Raw genomic sequence first — 20,872 nt, 5'->3', positions numbered from 1 at the left:
GGATGACTCATTATGTGATAAGCTGGAAACTCTACAAGGTGCAGGGCACAATGAGGTGGGAGACACATCCTCCAATTGGCAATGCACTAAATTGATCCTTTTCTCCACCAGACCATGTTCAGTATTAATCAACCTCATAATTTACAAAAAGCAGTTGGTAATAGATGAAGTTGCAAGAGCTGTTGAGTAACTTCCACCTTCAAAGTTACTTGCTGCTGTCTTTCCTATTATGACTGGTTGGGGAAGTTAGGCCTACCTTTTTGCAGTGCCTTCTGCTCCTCTTGCTACTTTGCCATGAGCCAAGTGGGGCAACCCAGCCCAGCCTCATATGTGCACCAATGGGCCTGGTATTCACCCAGGCAGCACCCGGGCATGACCCGGACAGCAGTTTGAGTGTGGGCACTATTTACCGCTGTGAGACACTGCCCTGCCTCCTCAAAGGTCACAAATGCAGAACAGTATGGGCAATGGAGTTCTTCTGCCAGGTGATATGCACTGAAACAAGATGACTGTCAGCTCTGGATAGCAATGTGAGGCTCTGCCCTGCCTCCACCTAGGTCCCAGCTGCAGGGCAGTATCGGCAATAGAGTCCTTGGTGTATATGTAGAGGCACTGACAACTATTTCCCTCACTACACCGTACTTCATGAAACGGTACAGATCTACACCATCCATACTACTGCCATTGCCTCCAGGGGGAAAATAGAAATTTGGGTCCACCACCAACCCTGGAACAGAATATGAAAATTGAGCCAACGGGGATCATGGTCTGTGGGCCCCAGGACTTTGGAAAAGGGTTCATAAGAGGACAAATGCCAGGTATAATTAATTAAAAAGGGGGGAACCGACCAACGCAGAATAAAAGTGGGGTACCGCCTCTTCTTTGGAGCAGAAATCCTAAACCACCATCTGGTGGCTTTTTTCAGATGAGAATGGCATAGATACAAATCCAGACCCCGACCAGCTTCTAGTGGCTGTTCTCTGACTAGACTCATGTGAGAAAACAGGCAGCTCCGCTGAGGACGGCACGTTCAGCTGAGAGTGCAAATCAAAACCACTGGGAAAAGCATGTGCAAGTGGGGGGGGGGACATTTTATTTTATATTTATTTTTAAAAGGAATATGTGATAGAAACAAATGGAGAGAAATTGTAACCATTCTTTAACAATGATATGATATTTGTCATGGTCAAAATTTTTAAATTGTTCTATTATGTCTATTGGACGTGTGTGAGAATACAACATTGACACATTACACTCAAATATTAAACTTATATCTATCACTCCCCAGGGAAGACAGAGAACAATGCATCAATTTAACAAATGTACAGATCTTGTCCAGATTTAGAAACCGTGCAGGAAAGGCACATCATAAAGAAGTATAGTTTGAACACTATCAGCACTGAGGCTTTATCACAACAATTTTAATCTGAACTTTGCCCGGCATCGGAATTTAGACTCACATACAAACCATTTTAAAGATTATGGCAGTGATACATTCCTCTGCTACTGACCTCTTTCCGTTCACAGTTAACCACTCTAAATGGATGTTACAGCCAACTTTTTCAGCTATCCTCAGCTAGGTCCTGGATGCTATGTTGAGATATATAAATGACTACATTCAATTTCCAAAAAGTATTTCTGCATTGAACAAGAACAAGTTCTATGGTTGAGAAAGCATACAACATGTGGTTGGGTGTTGGCTATGAGACCCATATTGCATTGATGACACATCATGACTGGGCATCAATTAAATATGAGGTTTCTGTGGTGTAAGTTGCCTGACCATTGGTTGAAAAGAATTGCAATGCACTTCCCATCATTTATTAAAGTGATGCCAGTATTAATGAGTTCCAGCTACGATAAATGACGTGTATGTTTCAAAGTTTAGAACGCAGCCATGATGACGTAAACAGTAGCATGTGTGCTGAAATTTGTTGTAGTTCATGAATGTGTCTGAGCATAACATCTGTGCAAAAACAAAATGTAGCCTAATGTGTGGCTGAAGTAAGTAAGTAAGTATGCATCTTGTAGAGCACGCACATGCCAAGGGGTTTAGTGCTAGTGGATCCAGAGTACGACTCTCAACTCTAATTAGTTGAATTGGAATACAGCCATGTTTTTAGCTGCTTTATAATTAGGGAGTAAGTTGTAATTGATCTTGGTTCTAGGGGCATCGAGTTCCATAGTTTTCTGGCTCAGAAGGAGAAACTTCTCCCTCCCCCATCTAGCCTTTCTGATTTTTTTCCACTGCAACCAATCTTGCTGAGCCAACCTCAAATGCCATCCTGGAGTATACCATGCAACAATCTTCTTGAAATAGGCTGCACCCCTGCCGTGCACACCCTTATGAACTATGCAAAGAGCCTAATATATAATTCTATGATTTACATGCAGCCATTGCAGGTCCCTGATTCCTTTGAAAATTGAAGCAAATTTTGTGATGCCCAAAAGCAGATATGCTGCCACATTCTGCAATGATTGAAGTCACAAGCGGAGAGGATACAGCCATATGGCTCGAGCGGCAAACCTCAATGCTGGGGAACTGTGTTTGAGTCTTGGCAACAATGCTCAACATCCTGTAATTCTGGGAAAATTACTTAACAAGCCTGTGCCTAACAAAAAATGAACATGTCCTTCTGTAACAAAAGTGGTGCTCATGTAAAGCGATCTGATACCCGATATCTTCGGGTCTAGTTTGCGCTATATAAAACTCTTTTAAAAAAAACAAGCACAATTCTAGAGGTACCTAAATGTCATGCGTTGCAATAATCCAATTGCAACCATACCAACATTACTACAACCACTTTCTGTGAGTCACTGGCAATAAAAGGTAATATTTTTCTAAGTACCCTGAGAAGATGAAAACAGGAAAAGGCAACCTAGTTAACCTGGTCTGAAAATGGCAAATGATTGTCAAAAAAATCTTTTATAATTTTAACTTTCTACACCAGACAAGGAAGCAGCCATAAGTCAGTGGGCCAACAGGAACTATTCGAAAAGGATGTATCAACACGGAAGATGATTACCTCTAATTTCAAGCAGTTTTCCTGATGACAATATTTTCTAGACAGTTTTTAAATTGTTTTGCAACTTGCTCAATGTTTGATGACATTGCTAACACTATTTGTGTATCATCAGCATATGATACAGCTGCAAATCCATTCGATCAAATAAGTTTAGTCAGGGGAGTGACACAGATGTTTCACAGAGTAGGCGATAGGGATGAACCCTGTGGCTCTCAACAAGGAAGAGAGAATGTCTCTGATAAAGAGTCTCCAAAAAAGGCTCTTTGTTCTCTTTCTCGCAATTATGAGTGGAGGATGGCAAGGGATGTGCTCCCAACCCCTGATACTCTCCAGTCGATTAATGAGTACGGTATGGTTTACCGTATCGAAAGAGTCTGAGAGATCAAGTAGAACCAACACAGCCCTTCCTCCGATCAATCTGGCTGCGAATCTCCTCTTTTGCTCTCAATAGTAAAAATGACCTGATTTCCTCATTTAACGCCTTCTCTAATATAATTGCCGGAAGGGGGAGCATGGATATAGGTCAGTAATTTGTTATCACTCCAGGGTCCAATCAGGGTTATTTCAATAGTGGAAGAATGATGGCTTTCTTCCAAGTCTTTGGATCAATTCCAGACTTCAGTACTTTATTAAGACGGGCAGTGAGATGAGGGAGATGATTCCATGTGCAGCATATATGGTGGACATAGATCCAATGGTGACACAGATTTTATCACCTCCAGAAGATCAATTACTCTATCATCCTTAAGATTGGCAAAATTATTTAAAATTCTCCTGGATTTTTTGGACAATCCACATTCCCTGCAAGAAGATACTCAGAAGTATCAAGATGAACTACCCTGTGAGAGGTATAGAATTCCTATGATACATCATTAACCTTGACTTGAAATAATGTTTGCTACTTTCGGGTAAAAAGTTTGTGACATAACAAAAATCAGAGTATTATTATATTTTGAAAGACTGTTTATTGTTTCAAATAACTCACTTGATTAATCCTGCACTGCATTTCTTTTTGCAACATGCCTGGGTGTATCTACCGTTATCAATGCTTTGTATTCCTCAATTAGCTATTCTTTTTTTGTTTTTCAACCCCCTGGTAATCCTTCCTCCACTTGCGTTCATGTGCCCTACATTTTTTATTACATTGTTTAAGGTCAGAGTAAAACTTGGGGGCCTAATGACAATTCCCATGGGATTATTAGGTATCAAGGAGAGAGGGAGGAACAGCAGGGCTAGTTCTCTTCCCCTAAAGTATATATGTTATCAATGGGAACTAGCCTCAAGGGGCATAGGGATATTGTGTTTGTACAGAGGAAAGAAATATTATTTCTTATGAAAGCCCTCACCCACCAACCTAGTTGGTGGCATGCTCATCATCGGGCTCCACCTGGTGACACCGAATGTGTCCCAGGTGTGCTTCAACGCCTGTTTACAGTGGAGATGGTTTTGTGGTGAGTGAGTGTGCAGTGATAGCGTGTGCGTGTGGATTAAAAACTGTCCTTGGGTCCCATTTCCTATTATAGGTATTTTATTAGCGGGCCCTTGGCAGTGTTAAAAACAAGGCAATGGATGTATTGTCGAGTTATCTATGGTCTCCCACATCCTGTGTAGTCAACATTTTCAGCCAGGCCTTGGTAATGAGCTGCCTTTCTTCAGGACCTTAACGTGTATAAAGTGCTTGTGAAGTGATTTAAAAAGAGAGGGGGTCAAAAATGAAGTGTAAGTGACCCGCTATGTGTTGCACTCGCTAAGGTGCAATATGGGTAAGAGGGGGCTTCCCTCTGTGCTTTGTACCTGTAAAAATAAAAGACATAAATCATAAGAAATAAAAATGTTTTCCTCTGTACAAACACACTATCCCTATGCCCCTTGAGGCTAGTTCCCATTGATAACATATAATTCCTATGGGATCTCACACTCTTTTCAGGCGCTAATTTATTTTCTCCAGCTCGTCACCATCTACTTTTTTCCAAGGCCTGATATTTACTTCCTTGACCACAATAGAGAGGTAAGCTCAATTTGTTGGGACCTCAATATTAAAAAATACTGCTCTATGATCGGTCCATGATTAGCTTTGTGGTTAGGTTGAGTAACAAATTGACTATGACCAAAACTGGCTAATGAGTCAAATTCTTTCAGAAGCCAGATTTTTTTCGAGTTCTACGTGAAAACTGATATCACCCAATAAAGCAACATTGGCAAATTCCATGCACAATTCTAAAAATGTGCCCAATGATGTCACACACATATCTTAGGCCCAGGAGGCTAATATATCCATGCCCCATTAAATGCAGAATTGTTTTTGGTGAATATCAGTGCTTCCCCTTCTAGCTGTGTGGCAGAATTTAGCAATGCTTTCAAATTAATGCGATAAACTACTGCAAATATCATATCCCTCAATTATTGCAATTTTCAAATCAGGTTCTGACCCTTAATCGGTCCAAGTCTATGTGAGAAACGCAATGTACAGTCCAGAGATGCTGCAAATTCATTCTTGTTCCTAACTAATGACTTAGTATTTAATAGCACGCTCCTTAGTGGTTCATTTGAACCGCCTACAGTCTCTGCTCGACCAAGAATTAGGACTTTACTTCATCTAACCCCTCCTTCAGGCAGAACACCGAATATAAAATCGCACATATTACAGTGAAAGTCTCTGGCCGAGGCATTGCAGTTAAAGATTTCACAATTCAACAACTTGCCCACAAACTCGAACCAAAATGTCCATGTGAAACTTTTTTCACCCTAAAACAAATTTAAAAGGCCATTACACCCATGAGATGGTGTGATTTAAAAACAGGAGCAAGGCAACTCCCGGGTTTGCTACATGAAAAAACACCATTTCTATTGCTAGTGTATTTAGAGGAGCAGTTGCCAACAAAATGTAACACTAACTTTAAATCTTCACAACAGGGGAATCATTATATACGTTTCATTGTAAAAATAATGTTCTTTGTCATTGTTACTTATAATATATTTTTATGTTTGATCCTATACATCATAATGTTGTGTCTTCCCTGCATCGTTTTTATGAAGACAAGTATTTGTACACATTGTTGGCATATTCTCTCATGCTGGTCTTTTGGGTGTAGAACACTTTTATATTAAACTGTACATGTAACAAACAACTATAGATGTTATTTGAAATACTGAGATTAGGGTAATTAAATATTAGTGCTCTGGTGAAATGTGTATTGTGTGGATATAATGAATGGTTGACCAATGTGAAATTGATAGAGAAATATTGATGTTTTCTTAATACATCCATACTTCGATGTAACAATACGTTTTCTGAAAACAAGGTTGTAACGCAATGTTACCTGTTATTTCTGTAATTTAAAATTTAGAACAAAAATTATAATTTCTGCCTCTCTGAAAATAAGTTAAACTGTATGTTCGATGAGGAATTAAGGATGACTCAACATTTGCTTAGAGTTCTTTTCTAGATAACAGTTGATAAGTTGTAGGAAATATGTGGATAAGGTGAATAGTTCAGAAGCTCACATTAGGATATCACATTTTGCATCCCTTGGTGGCAGGTTCTTGGGTATTATCCTCAGCCAGGTCAGATGAACGTACCCTCCTAAGCCTACTAAAGTAGTCTGATTGTCTACAGAGGGTATCATAGGTGCCTCTGTGTTGGATAGAGTCCTGCTGTCTCCGGAGCATTCAGATGTAACTGTTTCTGGAGCTGAGTAGGTAACAGATAGTGTTTGACTGTAGAAAGCAACAGATACATGAGACAGGGCTTTAGAGGATATTTTGAAGCCTTCCTGCATCACCCTGGAATGTAAAGTGTGGACACTTATGATATGTTCCAGTATATTTGTGTGTCATCTGGATCTCATTCTGATCCTCCTGCTGTGTAGCTGGACCCATCAGGGTTCTACTCATGCTGGTGACTTTGGTGACTGCACCCTGGGCTTTCCTCTCTGCAGCAGGTCATGCCCAAGCTTTTTCCAAACTGCTGTGCATCCTTGACTTGGTAGCCACAGGGAAGTCTATCCTGGCTCTACTGCAGATGCATTGGCTGTGCTTGACACAGGAACCAATACATGATGGTGTGGGATGATAGGAGTCTTGTGGAGGCGCTGATGTGCCATGGAAAGAATTTACCTGCTGAGAGGTCTTGGTGGCTGCAACACATCCTTAGCAACACACGCCATCAACACTTAGTAGAGAGAGAAAAGCAAGACTAGTGTTACCCAAGAGTGGAAATGAAAAGAGGACAAACAAGAATGCCCACCAAAAAACAGGAAGAACCTATGCATGTACATTCTTTAAAAAACTAGGACGCATGTTCAGATGCTGTAATCAAGAGGACGGCCAACACTGTGGAAGATGGATTGGCAGGCTGATCACTAGAATAAGCGAGCAGAGCAAGCAAGATGCTGCAGAACTCGTAGGACCTGACTGAGCCACAGGAACCAATAGAGTCTATAATATTGACCTGCAATGATGAGGCAATTTGGGTGTGACACCCAAGGAACCCAAGGAATAAGAGTCTCTTTTAGGCATGAGAACAAACAAACAGTGTCTCAACTTGGCCTTGATTATGGGCAAGTACATGCAGGCTAGGAAGAGATCAATCCACCTTGCCTTAATGGACTTGTCCAGTGCCTTCAATACAGTTAACAGGGTGAAATGTGCTTTGAGGAACCTCTCATCACCCTACTGAATAGGCTGCATGCATCCACTATGTTAGCCATACGATATGGTCCATGGGGAGAGAGGACTAGACCCATTGTTTTCAGTGAGAGAGTCCGACAGGGGTGCATATTGGCCCCCTTTCTATTTCTCGTGTATACGAATGGTCTAGAATCAGCCCTGATAGACCAGAAATTAGACTTTCCAAAAATTGGTGCAATAGAGTTTTAATGGCTTTAACTACAAATAGCTTGCGGAGTTCCTTGAATGCTTTTGCTGATTTTATGTCAGCCCTGGACCTAAAAGTAAACTTCACTAAATCTTATGTCATGGTCTGCGGTCCAAACCACACCAAATCTAGAAAATTTTCTGTAAATGGCAAGTCAATTGGTAAGATCTCTAATTTTACTTATTTGGGGAATGTTTTTAATAATAAACTGAACTGGGACACTCTTATCACATCATAGGTGTTGAATACTAACCGTGCCAAGGAAGGCCTTTTTTGTTTTGCATGTAAACTAGGTCACAAACCAATGATGGTACTGATCACCTTACATAAAGCAAAATGTTTGTCTTTTCCGACCTATGGGGCGGGAGTATGGGGAGATTACAAAAGTACTCAACTGCAAACATTCGAAAATAACTTTTTGAAAAGATTCTTGATGTTGATGGTCCCAAAAAGTGCACTGTCAGCATTTTGTCATCTCGAGGTAGGGATGGGCTTCATTTCAGATGTGATTAACATTACCCCATCAATGCTTTGGGACAAAGTCTGGTTGTCAGAAGATTTAAATCTCACAAGAGCGATCATTAAGGATTGTATGACGCTTTATAATGCTGAGTCCATTTCATCATTTTGCTACATGAAACGAAAATGTTATGAAATAGGCCTAGGGCATTACTATGATAATCCATCGAGCATCGACACTAATATGAAACTAATCATAAAAAATGCATATTTTGCTGAGCATAACCCCCTCAGCAACTAGGGCCGCACCCCCTCCAAGATCAGCACCTTTTTCTACAACAATTTTACTTGTCTTTTACTACGAACTTGCAGCACAGATTTTTATTGACCAGGTTTCGACTTTGCACATTGCACTTTTTAGTGGCCTTTCCTAAACAGGCTGGCTGGTGCAATAACCTTACTCCTTGCCCCTGTGACGGTTTAGCACAACAAAGCACCCTGCACGTTATTCCCTTTTGCGCACTTAACAAAAAGCCAAGGACACGTTTCCTTATGCCATTTTTAAGAAACAGTTGCCCCCGCAATTATCAGGAAGATTTCGATCTCCTGTGATCCCTGTCCTCTGAAGTTATTTGTCCTACAGTATTACATTTTATTAGAATTGCATTTTTAATAAGGAAACAGTATGAAATGGAAATAAAATGACTGTTTGCCTTTTTTTTAATAATTTCAACCTTGAATCTTTTAAAATAGGAAAAAAAACTCAGTATGTGGTATTTGAGTCATAATGATGTATTGATGAACAAATTTAATATGCACATTTTATTCATTTCTTTTTGTATGTACGTTATACTTTTATGGTCAATTCTTTGAACCAAATAAAGTTATTCTTGACTTGCAGAGTTTCTTTTAGTTTTGAAATTATAAAGTCCGGAACTCCATGTAGGAAGTAGGAAAATAGCCCACAAGAGACACAGTGAGTTTACTAACAAAACCCTGAAGACAAGGAAATAAATACATACTTTTTTTTAAACATTTTATTTGTTCCTTCCATTGATACTTACCATTTGCTTTTTGAGGCCCCTTAAATGGAGGTGGTTCCCTGGTTGCTGTCCTGGTTCAAGCACCTAAGAGGAAGATGAGGAAAAACTTAGTAAGGAAGAGATGTATCACAATCACAGAACGCCTACAATAACTTTAAATGGAAGGCCACCTACTGAAAATATATATTTTTTTGTGACCCGTTGGCTATAGTAAATTGCTGTAACCCACTCAAAAGTTGAGGCTGTAACTTTTTTAATCCATGACTCACAACTGGTATCAGAGATTGGATATTTTTCGAGACTCCTAGATACCTTGGAAGCAGCTGTTTATCAGCTTGTTGAAGACCAGCAAAAACTCGAGTGAGCTCACAAGCATTATATAAAATCTGACGACCAGCATGAAGAGTACCCATAGCAGAACCGACAAGGTCAGACGGACCGATTTTCTCAAATGAATCTGGCTCAGGTGCCCCTTTGGGGAAGTTAATTAAGTTCCTGTCACAACCTGGGTGCAATACTCATACTCCCTCCATGATCCTATAAAAATGTACGCAAGGAGAGGAGTGGGCTATTGATTTAGTAACTACAAACAGAGTTCCCAAGCAGGCATTTGCCCCCTGATAAATGAAGTAATTTTCTTGGACCCCTCTATTCAAGAGACCCGCAGGCAGCTTATCAATCTTCCAATCCTGCACACACTACATTTTACCAAGAGGATAAAAGACTACTTGAATGGTTGGGAGTTGATGAAACCTACTAGGTTAGATTTAGAGAACAAAGTGGACAACCCGCTGATGATCCTCTGACATTTCTTGCCAAATCAAAGACCTAGGTGACAAATAGCTAAATCTGAAGGAATCATCCAGATTATGGACAAGTTCTAACTTGAGCAATTTAATAATACCTAACCTGGAAAGATTCAGAACAAGGTGAAACAGCACAACCATTTAACTTTAAATACTGACATAGAAATGGGCAGTGCTTTTTACTGCACTACTGAATTTCGTAGCAAAGACCCAAGTCATTCCTGTCATCTGAAATTGACCCCACCCAACTCATTCCACCCAGCTGAAAACCTTGCCTATCCTACCCGATTGAATGCCTCCCAACAAATGGGGTCACAATGCTGTTTCTCACTCAGTCGGGAAAAAAAGGATGAAGAACTGATGGATATCAGTTTTAATACTCATAAATTATGTTATTCTGGCCAGAAAACACCTCAGTACTACTTGCCTGTTCAGGCAAATGGGCACACAGTCCAAGTCCACTTTGACACCTGCTGCTGCCAATCAATAATTCGGGGCTCCAATATTTCAATAGCAGAATACCCTCTACCAACAATTAAGATTGCACAACCTTTTAATCCTTCTTATATTCAAGCCCAAATGGGCAGGATCCATAATTATCTGAATAAATGATCACTAGAACCGACACTCCACACTTCAATACCTTCTTGAATTCCCAGCTTAACACTGAAACCTCAGAATGGGATCCCACATTCTAAAAAAGAGGTGGAATTTTCTGAGCCAATGTCCTTCAAAATGATGCCCGGTGTGATTTTAATAGCACCTATGCAATCAGAGTAATTTTGGTAAATCTGAGTTACTCTGTGACTCAGAATTACAGATCTCGCAATTATGGTTGCGAGCGTAATTAAGAGTAATTTGGGGAAAATAATTCTACTGTAAGAGCACATTTACCAACTGCTAATGCTCGCTATTTGTGTTCTGATGCATTTAGCACTATATATTGACACAAAATGCATCCTTGCATCCATTTTGCATGCAAGGGTGCATTTTGAACTAAGAAAATAATGCTAGATGATGCTGGGAGAAAGTTGGGGGGGGGGCAATTCTACCCCAACAGCACATTTAGCACTGTTTCTTAGTACAAAATTTCTTCTTGTACTCATTTTGGATATGAGGGGACATTTTTGTGGTAGGAAATAGCTCTAAATGCTTACTTACTCTTTTTGTGCAGTTATGCATAATCTCGCTGAATTGTAGGCCATTCCATATGACTATGCGACGCTGAATTATGAGAGTTAGGCCCACCCCATTCCAAAACCCAATGAGAAAGGCAGGGAGAGAAGGAAAACTCCTTCACTTTCTTTCATAGGATTATTAACTGAGTCTTGTAAGGAGGATATCAGTTTTAGAGCGGCTCAAAGAAACTATCCGTTGTTACAACATGTCAGGATCAATGCTAGTTCCACTGAACTGGTTTAAAGATCTCTATTTCCTGGTAAAGAATAAGCTCATAGTCTACCACTACCACCAACCTACAAATATTGGTACCAAAGCCGATTCAAGATCACATTTTTTTGGCCCGTTCTCTCTAACTGCGTGGACACAGCAAACTGATAACACTTTTACTGGCCAGAAATGTTCATCTATAGGGGGCGTGGTCTCTCGCCCGACCAAGATGGCAGCTCCGAGCAGCTCCGATAGGTCGCGGAGCTCGCTAACTGTGTGCAGCAGCAAATTTCAACGCCTGAGTGAAGGAAAAGCTCTCCTGATGTCTCCGAGCTGCGGGGCATCTTTCGAGCCATTTTTCACTTTTTGCTACCTCCTGCCTGAGCCCATGACGACTACGGTAATTTTCTCGTCCTTCACACACGAACGGCTGCCTTTTTGTGTCTGCCTCTTGTCTCCTCTAACCTCCTACTGAGGTCAAACGAGCGCTTTAGTATGTAGCGCTCGGCAACATTTTTCACTGTAATTTTAGTTTCTCTTCTCACTGGCAAACTCTAATCCTGCAATATTATGACCTATTGCTGACAACTTTGACTATTTTTCCTTGCTACCTTGGAGCTATTCATTTCCTGCTGTTCCCACAAAAGTGCGCTTAAATGACTGTTGCTCAGATGATGTCCACATTAAATTTTTATTAATGTTTGGTCATATTGAGAGCCTTTTCTGAGGGGTCAAAAATACCTTCTTATGGGCACTTACTTACTATTTTAAACCAACTCCTGTCTGCTTTAAATCTCAAACGGAGAAGGAAAATGTGTTCTTTTTTTGCATATGGGCAGATTGAGGTCGCCATTGAAAGTGATTTTTCGTCCTTCTCGACATTCCACGATGGCCAGGGACAATTCTTCTCATGTCAAAGCCTATTCATCTGGTACAAAACCTAAGAGGGCTTAGAATGATCCCCCGTGCCCCGTCATCGCATACCTCTGTCCTTGATTCAATTCTTGATGAGGTGAGTTGGTTTTATTCTTTTATGTCCACTACCAAGGATAAACTCCAACAAATTGAAGATAGATGGATCACAATGGAAGCGAACATATTTGACATGGAACAACGTATTAGTGACTTCCACGATGTCTCTATCAAAATTCCTAATCTGAAGCAGGAGATTCAGTGTCTTAAGCTTCACACTAAGGACCTTGACAATCGCAATAGACGCAATAATCTTCACCTTTATGGCTTACCAGAAAATATGGACGGTCCTGACATTCTTCTTTTTCTTGAAAAATGTCTGTCAGAGCTCCTTGATCTTCCTCTAGAGCCTTCACTGAATAGCCAGCATGCTCATCGCTTGGGTAGTCTTCAACCGAACTCTGTTCGACTTAGAGGAATTACAATGCTATTTTTGGAATTCACAGACCTCATGCACATCTTACAGGCAGAAAAAGTGAAATGCCGACTTGTTTGGGCTGGTCACACCATTTTCTCTCTCAGGATATCTCCAACACTACTAATGCCAGAAGGAAGGAATTTCTTCCACTTCGTCCTCAGATGAGACAGTTAAACATTCGATATGGCATTGTGCAGCCCTGCTTGTATAAAATTACTCATAATGGCTCCTCTTGCTCGTTTGATGATTATTTTTGTATTCATCTAATATGTGGTGTTTTTCTGCTTCCAGCTGTTCCCCTGAAGTGTATCATCTCCATTCATGTGTTACCCTCCCCTCCCTCCATTATGTGTAATGTTGTCACGTGGAATGTTCCTGGTCTTGAAAACCCCGTCAAAAGACAAAAGGTACTCTCTCATTTGTCTGAACTGAATTCTCATGTGTCGTTTATTCAAGTTGTTTATTTTCCAGCCTCTAATCGGAAAGGTGGTGTTGCTATACTATTTCATAAATCGATACATGTACACATTTTATCTACGCAATGTGATAGTGATGGATGCTGGGTAATGGCTAAGGTTGTTATACAAAATAAAGAACTTGTCTTATTGAATATTTACGGCCCTGTTAAACCAGACCATAACTTTTGGAATAATATTAAGATTTGACTCTCCTCTGTTGATGGCCCAAATATTATTGTTGTTGGGGATTTTAACCAATGGTTGGACCCATTCTCGGATAGACAATCCAATTGTAAATGTAATCCTGATAAAACTCATAAATCATCTAAATCTGCCATTGCCTCTCATTCATTATATGATGTTTGAAAGACCTGTACCCCTGATACCCTTGAGTTTACTTTTTTTCTAATGTTCACCATACTCGTTCTAGAAGTGATTATATTTTGGTTAGTAAACCCTTACTCCCATATATTCAATCCTCTGAGAGTGGATCTATTTTTATTTCTGATCATCCCCCGTCATTTCTGTTCTTGATCTTTCCTAGAGTTCTACAAAATTTGGTCGTTGGAAACGTAATAATTTTTTGTTATCAGACACTGCTATTGTAACTAAAGCTACTACTTTTATTAACAAGTTTTTTACTATTAACAATCCTTTGGACACCTCCATTACTAATAATTGGGATGCCTTTAAGGCCTCCTTCCGTGCTTTTACTATTTCATACTCAGCAAAAAAGAAGAAACCCACTAAGGCCAACTATACAACTTTACTACAACAACTCAAACTGCTGGAACAAAATTACTTTACTTCTAGATCTTCCTCTGTTCTCCATGAATTAATTAAGACCAACTCTGCTCTTAACATGCTTGCCACAATTGATGCATGTAATGTCCTTCTTAAAATTAAGTCTAAGTATCACGGGGGTCAAAACAAAGCTGGCAAGATGTTGGCCAACTACTTAAAAATGAAATCTGAACGTAAAAATATTGGTCCTAATCTAAATGAATCTACAATTAATTTAGCATCATCTGATGAAGATATTGCTAATGCATTCGATGATTATTATCAATCATTATATTCTGATGATACAAATTCCTCCAATAAAAATTTACACACCTTTTTTTCGGGCCTCCCTAAACCCCCTCTGCTTCCTGATGAATTTGAATCACTAGAAATAGAGGTTATTCTTCAAGAGATAAATGAAGCCATTAAATCTTTAAAAAAATCGAAAGCACCAGGTCCTGATGGTCTTTCTGTTGAATTATTTTCCCCTTTTCCCTCTATTTTTGCTCCCAAACTTCTGGCCCTTTTTAACTCATTTATTGTTAATTCCAAAAGCTTCTGGTTCCTTTATGAAGGCCTTGATTGTCCTTATTCCCAAACCTGATAACGATCATTCCCTCTGTAAAAACTATTCCCCATTTCATTAATCAATTGTAACTGTAAGATATTTGCTAAAATCCTTGCCTTTCGCCTCGTGGATATTATCCTACTATTGGTTAAGACAGATCAAGCTGTTTTTGTTAAGGGCAAATTGGCTTCAGACAATGCTCACATGTATGCTAATGTTATCTCCTTCAGGAGGAAGTACAAATCTCCACTTGCAGCATTGTCCTTAGATGCCGATAAGGCTTTACATCGCATAAAGTGGCAATTCATGTTTAATAGACTCCAATGGTTTGGTGTTGGTCCAAATTTTATTTCTTATGTTAAACTTTTATATTCTTTTCCTCGTGCTAGTATTTTTGTGAATAGCCATTTTTCTAAATCTTTTCCGTTATATAGAGGTGAACACCAAGGTTGTCCCCTTTCGCCATTGTTATTTGTTTTATGTTTTGAACCTTTCCTTGAGTTAATTGACATGTTTCTGGCTTTACACATAACTCTATAGAAACTAAATTGTCAGCATATGCTGATGATATTCTGGTATATATGTCTGATCCTAATACCTCCCTTCCTCCCTTTTGGATGAGGTTCAGTTGTATTCCATTATCTCTGGATATAAGTTGAACTTTTCTAAGACAGAAGTCTTACTCTTGAACTCTCTCTGCTATCAATATATGTTTATTAATACTAATTTTACCTGGTGTCCCACAAAAATTCAATACCAAGGTATTTGGTTTTCCTCTACCTTATCTTCCACCATTAGTTATACGTTTAATGTACTAGCGACCAAAATACTGTCACTCCTTATTTCTTGGTCCCCTCTTCATTTGTCATGGTGCGGTGGATTAGATACTATAAAAATGATGATTGTGCCCCATGTCCTTTATACATTATCCATGTTACCTTTTCAGGTCCCTGTTTCATATTTTTCACAGATTAATTCTATTTGTACAAAGTTTTTATGGAATAACAAACACCCAGCATAGCTCTTATGAAACTCAAACGTCGCAAACAGAAGGTGGTGTGCATTTTCCTGATTTTAAATCCTATCATTCTGCATTTTCAATTTGTCGATTTGTTTCCTTAACTTATGATTTTGCTGATATCCCTATCCCTCATTGGATTGTTTTTGAACGTTCCCTATTGAAAGATGTTTCTTTTCGAAATATAATATATATGTCTAATTGCACCATTATATCAGATAATCCTATTTTAAAATACGACAAGTATTATATAATATTTTTTCCGATGGTCTGGATTCATATCAATGTTTTTTGTCTTCCACTATCTGGTATAATAAATTTATCAAATATAAACATAAATCATGTTATTACAAACACTGGAAGTAGGGACTTGTTTTTATTTATCAATTAAATTAATCCAGCATAATTCTGTAATTTCCTTCCGTGAATTAAAATTACAATATAATTTACCTGATTCATTTTTAATGAACATCTTTTAATATCAACAGCTTTGCAGTCTTATTTATCTTCCAACAATTTCCCTTTAGCTTCTCCCTTACTCACTTCACCATCACTGTTATATAGTGTTCCTCAGGAACATAGGCCTAAGGCTGCCTCTATTTATAGGATGTTGTTATCATTTGTTACTGAACATACTAAATCCCATGTAGACTTATCTTTGTTACTTCCTATCTCTTCTTGGGATAGATTATGGCTCAAGTTATTTAAAACTTCTATTGCTGCACGTATTACTCAATCCCTATACTTTATTTATAGTAGAGCTGTTATTACCCCTGTTTGTATATCCAAGTTTTCCCCTACTTCCTTGTCCCTATGTTGGTCGTGTTCTGAGTCCACTGGGACTTTCATTCATCAACTTTATGATTGTTCTAATGTATTGAAGTTCTGGCAATCAATGTGGTCTAAATGTATGAAAATATTTCAATGTAATATTCCATTATCAATTCAAAATGCTTTTCTAGGTTCCTCCTCACCTGATTTTGATGTTTCTAATCATATTTCTTTGCTGTTTGATTTATTTATTGCTCTAGCATTTAAAGTGATTCTGTCCTGTGTAAAGATAACTCTAAATTATCATTATTAACTTAGTGGAACTATATTTGTGACAAACACAGTATTGCTACTGTTTCTTCTCTTACGCTTTCTCAGAAAATTAAATCTGACCTACAGTGGCTACCTTTTACTACTTATCTTTCTACACATGCACCGGCATATTAATTTCTTACTTTCTCTTAATTTCTAACTTTCTTTTATTTATTTTTTCTCTCTTTATTTCTTCTCTTCTTCTCCTCTCTGTGTCTTCCTTTCCTCTTATTTTCTTCTATCTTTCTTCAGCTCTATTTATCTTCTTCTCTTTTGAATTACTTGCTCATGTTTTTCTCTGATATGTTAATTGTTATATTTTATTCATGTGTTGATTTGATTAATATATGTTTCTCTTTATCTAAAAACATATTAAAAAACTTATTAAACAAAAAAAAGAAATGTTTATCTATATTCAAAATGAGTGCAGGCTGCTGGGAGCATCCAACATGCTGGTAAACTAGTACCTGCAAGCCTCCTAATGTCTGTTACAAAATATACTCCTAATAGAAATCCTCTTCCAACGTATTGTATGAATTCAATAGGACCCCTCCTTCCTTTCCAGAAGAGAGGCAGACATTCTGGTTTTGGTAGATTAGGCCACCAGTTATCTGAGGCTGTTACCCTTCAGGAAACAGTAATACACCACCCGTCAGATAGCCACATACCTTATAGAAATCGTGTTCAACGCAGGAATTCCAAGGGAGTTTCTCACTGATAAGGGCCCTCTGTTTATATTGTTACATATAAAAGAAGTCTAAAGAACTTGGATAAAGCAGCTGAGAATATTTGAATTACATCCAAAAACCGATGTCACTGTCCACACTAAATCTCACTCTAAAATAAATCTTTTGATGGAGAAAGACGGAAGTGGGATGAAATGCTTCCCGTAGTCCTCGTCACCATCCAATGTCAAACTCAATCCAGTCTGGGATTCTCTCTGTTTTGAACTTTTATTCAGGCATAACCCGAATCTTCCTTGAAATGGCTTAGGGAGGCTTGGGAAGAACAGAGCTATTAACATGAAACACTAGTTGAATATGTTACTGAAAGGCAAGTACGTTTTAAAAAAAATCGTTTTATAAATTGTATTGTTAACCGCATCGGTGCTGCGCATTTTCCCGCTGTGCGCTGAAGATTTGAAAATCCCGCGGTTCATGACTGGGCGTACGAGAGGTGTACCTCATGACGAGCTGAGCTCGTCATCAGCGTCGATGTGGTTAACAGTACACAGTATAGTGTTTTGCCCAATCATTTACATGTCATTCAGAGTGATTTATTAGCTTTTTTTGGCTTCTTTTCCATCTATGTGTCTTAAGTAGATTTTGTTTGTGAGCGCTTTGAATAATTGACACGGTTTACTCTGCAAATAAAACAATATTCCACTTTTCATAACAGATTATTAAAGGTCAGCAATGAACTTGGCAGGTTAGGTAGTTGTACAGCTTAGTTTGACATTGTGCTGATTGTTGTCTCAGACATAATGTTACAGCTTACCTAAAAGTTTGATTGTACTAAATGGGTAATTAGCATAATACTCCTCAGGCAGGGGTGGAGGGGTGGTTACCATTGGTGCGGGCAATACATACTTTATTGTTGACCAACAGTAATCATACAAAAAACATATTCCAAGACAGGCGAGTTGTATTATGCCAGTAGCTACTCCAGCACCTTCTGATTGTGTGTCTGATGCAGGAGAGTATCATCCTAGTTTACAGCCTTGTATTCAAACGGAATTGGGGGCCTGCCTTGCAATAGGGTGCTTTTAAGGAGCCCCTGGGCTTCTCTCCTGAACAGTCACGGCTGGTGACATTTGAAAGAGGTGGGGCGTAAAAGTCACAGCAACGCAATTTAGCGAGCGAGCTTGACCCTAAATACTTTTTATTACATGACCTTGTCATTGGAGGGCTTCGAGTCCTGCAAATGCAAAATGCTAGAGCCTTCCTCTTCTGCACACGACGAGATCCGGGCCCCAGCTCGAAAGTACGGTGACTATTGGGGGAGGGAGGGAGGGGCATTACAGTCGGCTAAGCAGATTTGGGCACCAAAAAAGTCTAGTTTAATCATAAAAGTAACCATTTACATAGCACACACCACACGAAGCATGATTTCTTGCCGTATTAATAATATTTTTCTGATCTCTAGCAGTCGCGGCCGGCATTCCGGGGGGGTGGGGTGGGTCGCGCTGCGGAAGGGATGGCGGGGAGGCGGGAGGGGTTTAATGGAAATATATATAAAATAAAGTAAACTTACCGTCACTGCCGAGACTCCCGACTCCCGCCGTACTAGTTTCGAATTCCTGCAGCACTGTGCACATCATCGGGAAGGCGGCAGGCAGCCTCCCTCGCCTGCTGCGTTGTTGATTGGTGCGGCCGCTGCCCCACCCGCGTCATTTTCTCTCTGTATGCAGCAGCATACAGAGAGAAGAGGGAGAGTTGCTCGAGGGCAGGCGGGAGCGGCTTTCCCACTGTTGTTAATACTGTCTATTTGGGCGGCCTCAGGCTGCCCAAGCAGTCAGTATGAAGAACAGTGGGCAAGTCACTCCCCCCTGCCCTTGAGCAACTCCGTCCACCCCCAACCAGGAACTTCTGCTTTCTCGCCGTGCGAGAAGGCAGCAACAAATGGTAGTTATTATGGCAATAGCTACCATTTGTTTCTGCCTTCTCGCAGGGCGAGAAAGCAGGGGGGCGGTGCCCAAATGCCCCCATAGAGGATCCGCCACTGCTCCTTAGACACTTACTCCCAGCTTTGATGCAAATGGGGGTTATATTGGCCTTCCAAAGCCATGCAGTGGCTCTCTTGGCAAGCAGCAAGGCTAGGTCTAGGAGTTTGTTTTTCTTTGTGTGGTGAAATGCCCCTAATGCACAAGCGTCCAAAGTGTCTATTGCAGCGTATCCTGTTATTAGTGAATGGACATAACTTCAGAAAGGGACAGGCAGGACCACAGCATATACTTCATAACCGCCTCAGTAGAATCAAAGCAAGGGCAACTGCTGGGAAATAATCATCAATTTTAGCTGAAGCGACATAGGCCCTGTGGAACATATTCAATTGAACAAATTTAAACCTAGCATTTCAAGACACTGTTGAAGGGTAGGCCAATATTAATTCCTACTCTTTATCATGAAGAACCATATCCATCTCAGTTCCATCTATCATGTAGGACTATGATAAAAATGTATGTTCTCCCAGATCTTTAGTCAAGCAGCTGACAAGCGGGATGGCAGTTACCATAGTGTGAGGATTTCTTTTATGGTATGTGTTTGTGGCTCAGATACAATGTTCCAATGTGTGCTGAGGGAGTGTCTCAGTACCTTGAATGCCAGAAATTGACCCCTGTAGATATTGCATTGTCCCAATAGCTCATCAAAGGATTTATGCTGACCCTCGTCAAACATGCCACTGAGGGTCTGGACGTGGTGCCAACTGACACAACTGTAAATAAAGTGGAGGGCACTATTAAAGGGGATTACACTGCTTCTAATTTTGCTTTAAGGGCCAAAACCTGTGTGATTGTACTAGTGAATACCGAGGCTACGAATAATGTTATATCAAATATCTAGACAAAATATCGAAGACCTAGGTATCAAAGATAAGTGCACTCCACACCTTTTTACCTTATAAAGAAAAAAAATGAACACATACATATATATCTATATAGGACAGGTGAATCCAGTGCATTCCCACAGGATCCTTTATTGATTAAAAGCCAGCATACAGCATTGCAAATCTTTTTTGCTCAACGCTTTTCAGAGCTCCTGCTCCTTGCTCACTGGCTGCATATGCTAATCAGCAGAAACCACAAGTCCCTTATTCATTTCCTTTTAAGCGCCCTCCGTGGAGCTAATACAATGGATTTCTTGGCTTTGTAGTAAAATTACACTCTTCCATGGGTTCCGCATAAAAACGATATTTAAATACATTTTCAAGCTCTCCAATGAGCCTCCAATGCGTTACCAGTTTGTATTTATCC

This window comes from Lissotriton helveticus, chromosome 4_1 (genome assembly GCF_964261635.1).
Source record: "Lissotriton helveticus chromosome 4_1, aLisHel1.1, whole genome shotgun sequence".
Classification (NCBI taxonomy): domain Eukaryota; kingdom Metazoa; phylum Chordata; class Amphibia; order Caudata; family Salamandridae; genus Lissotriton; species Lissotriton helveticus.
This window is presented reverse-complemented; position numbering follows the sequence as displayed.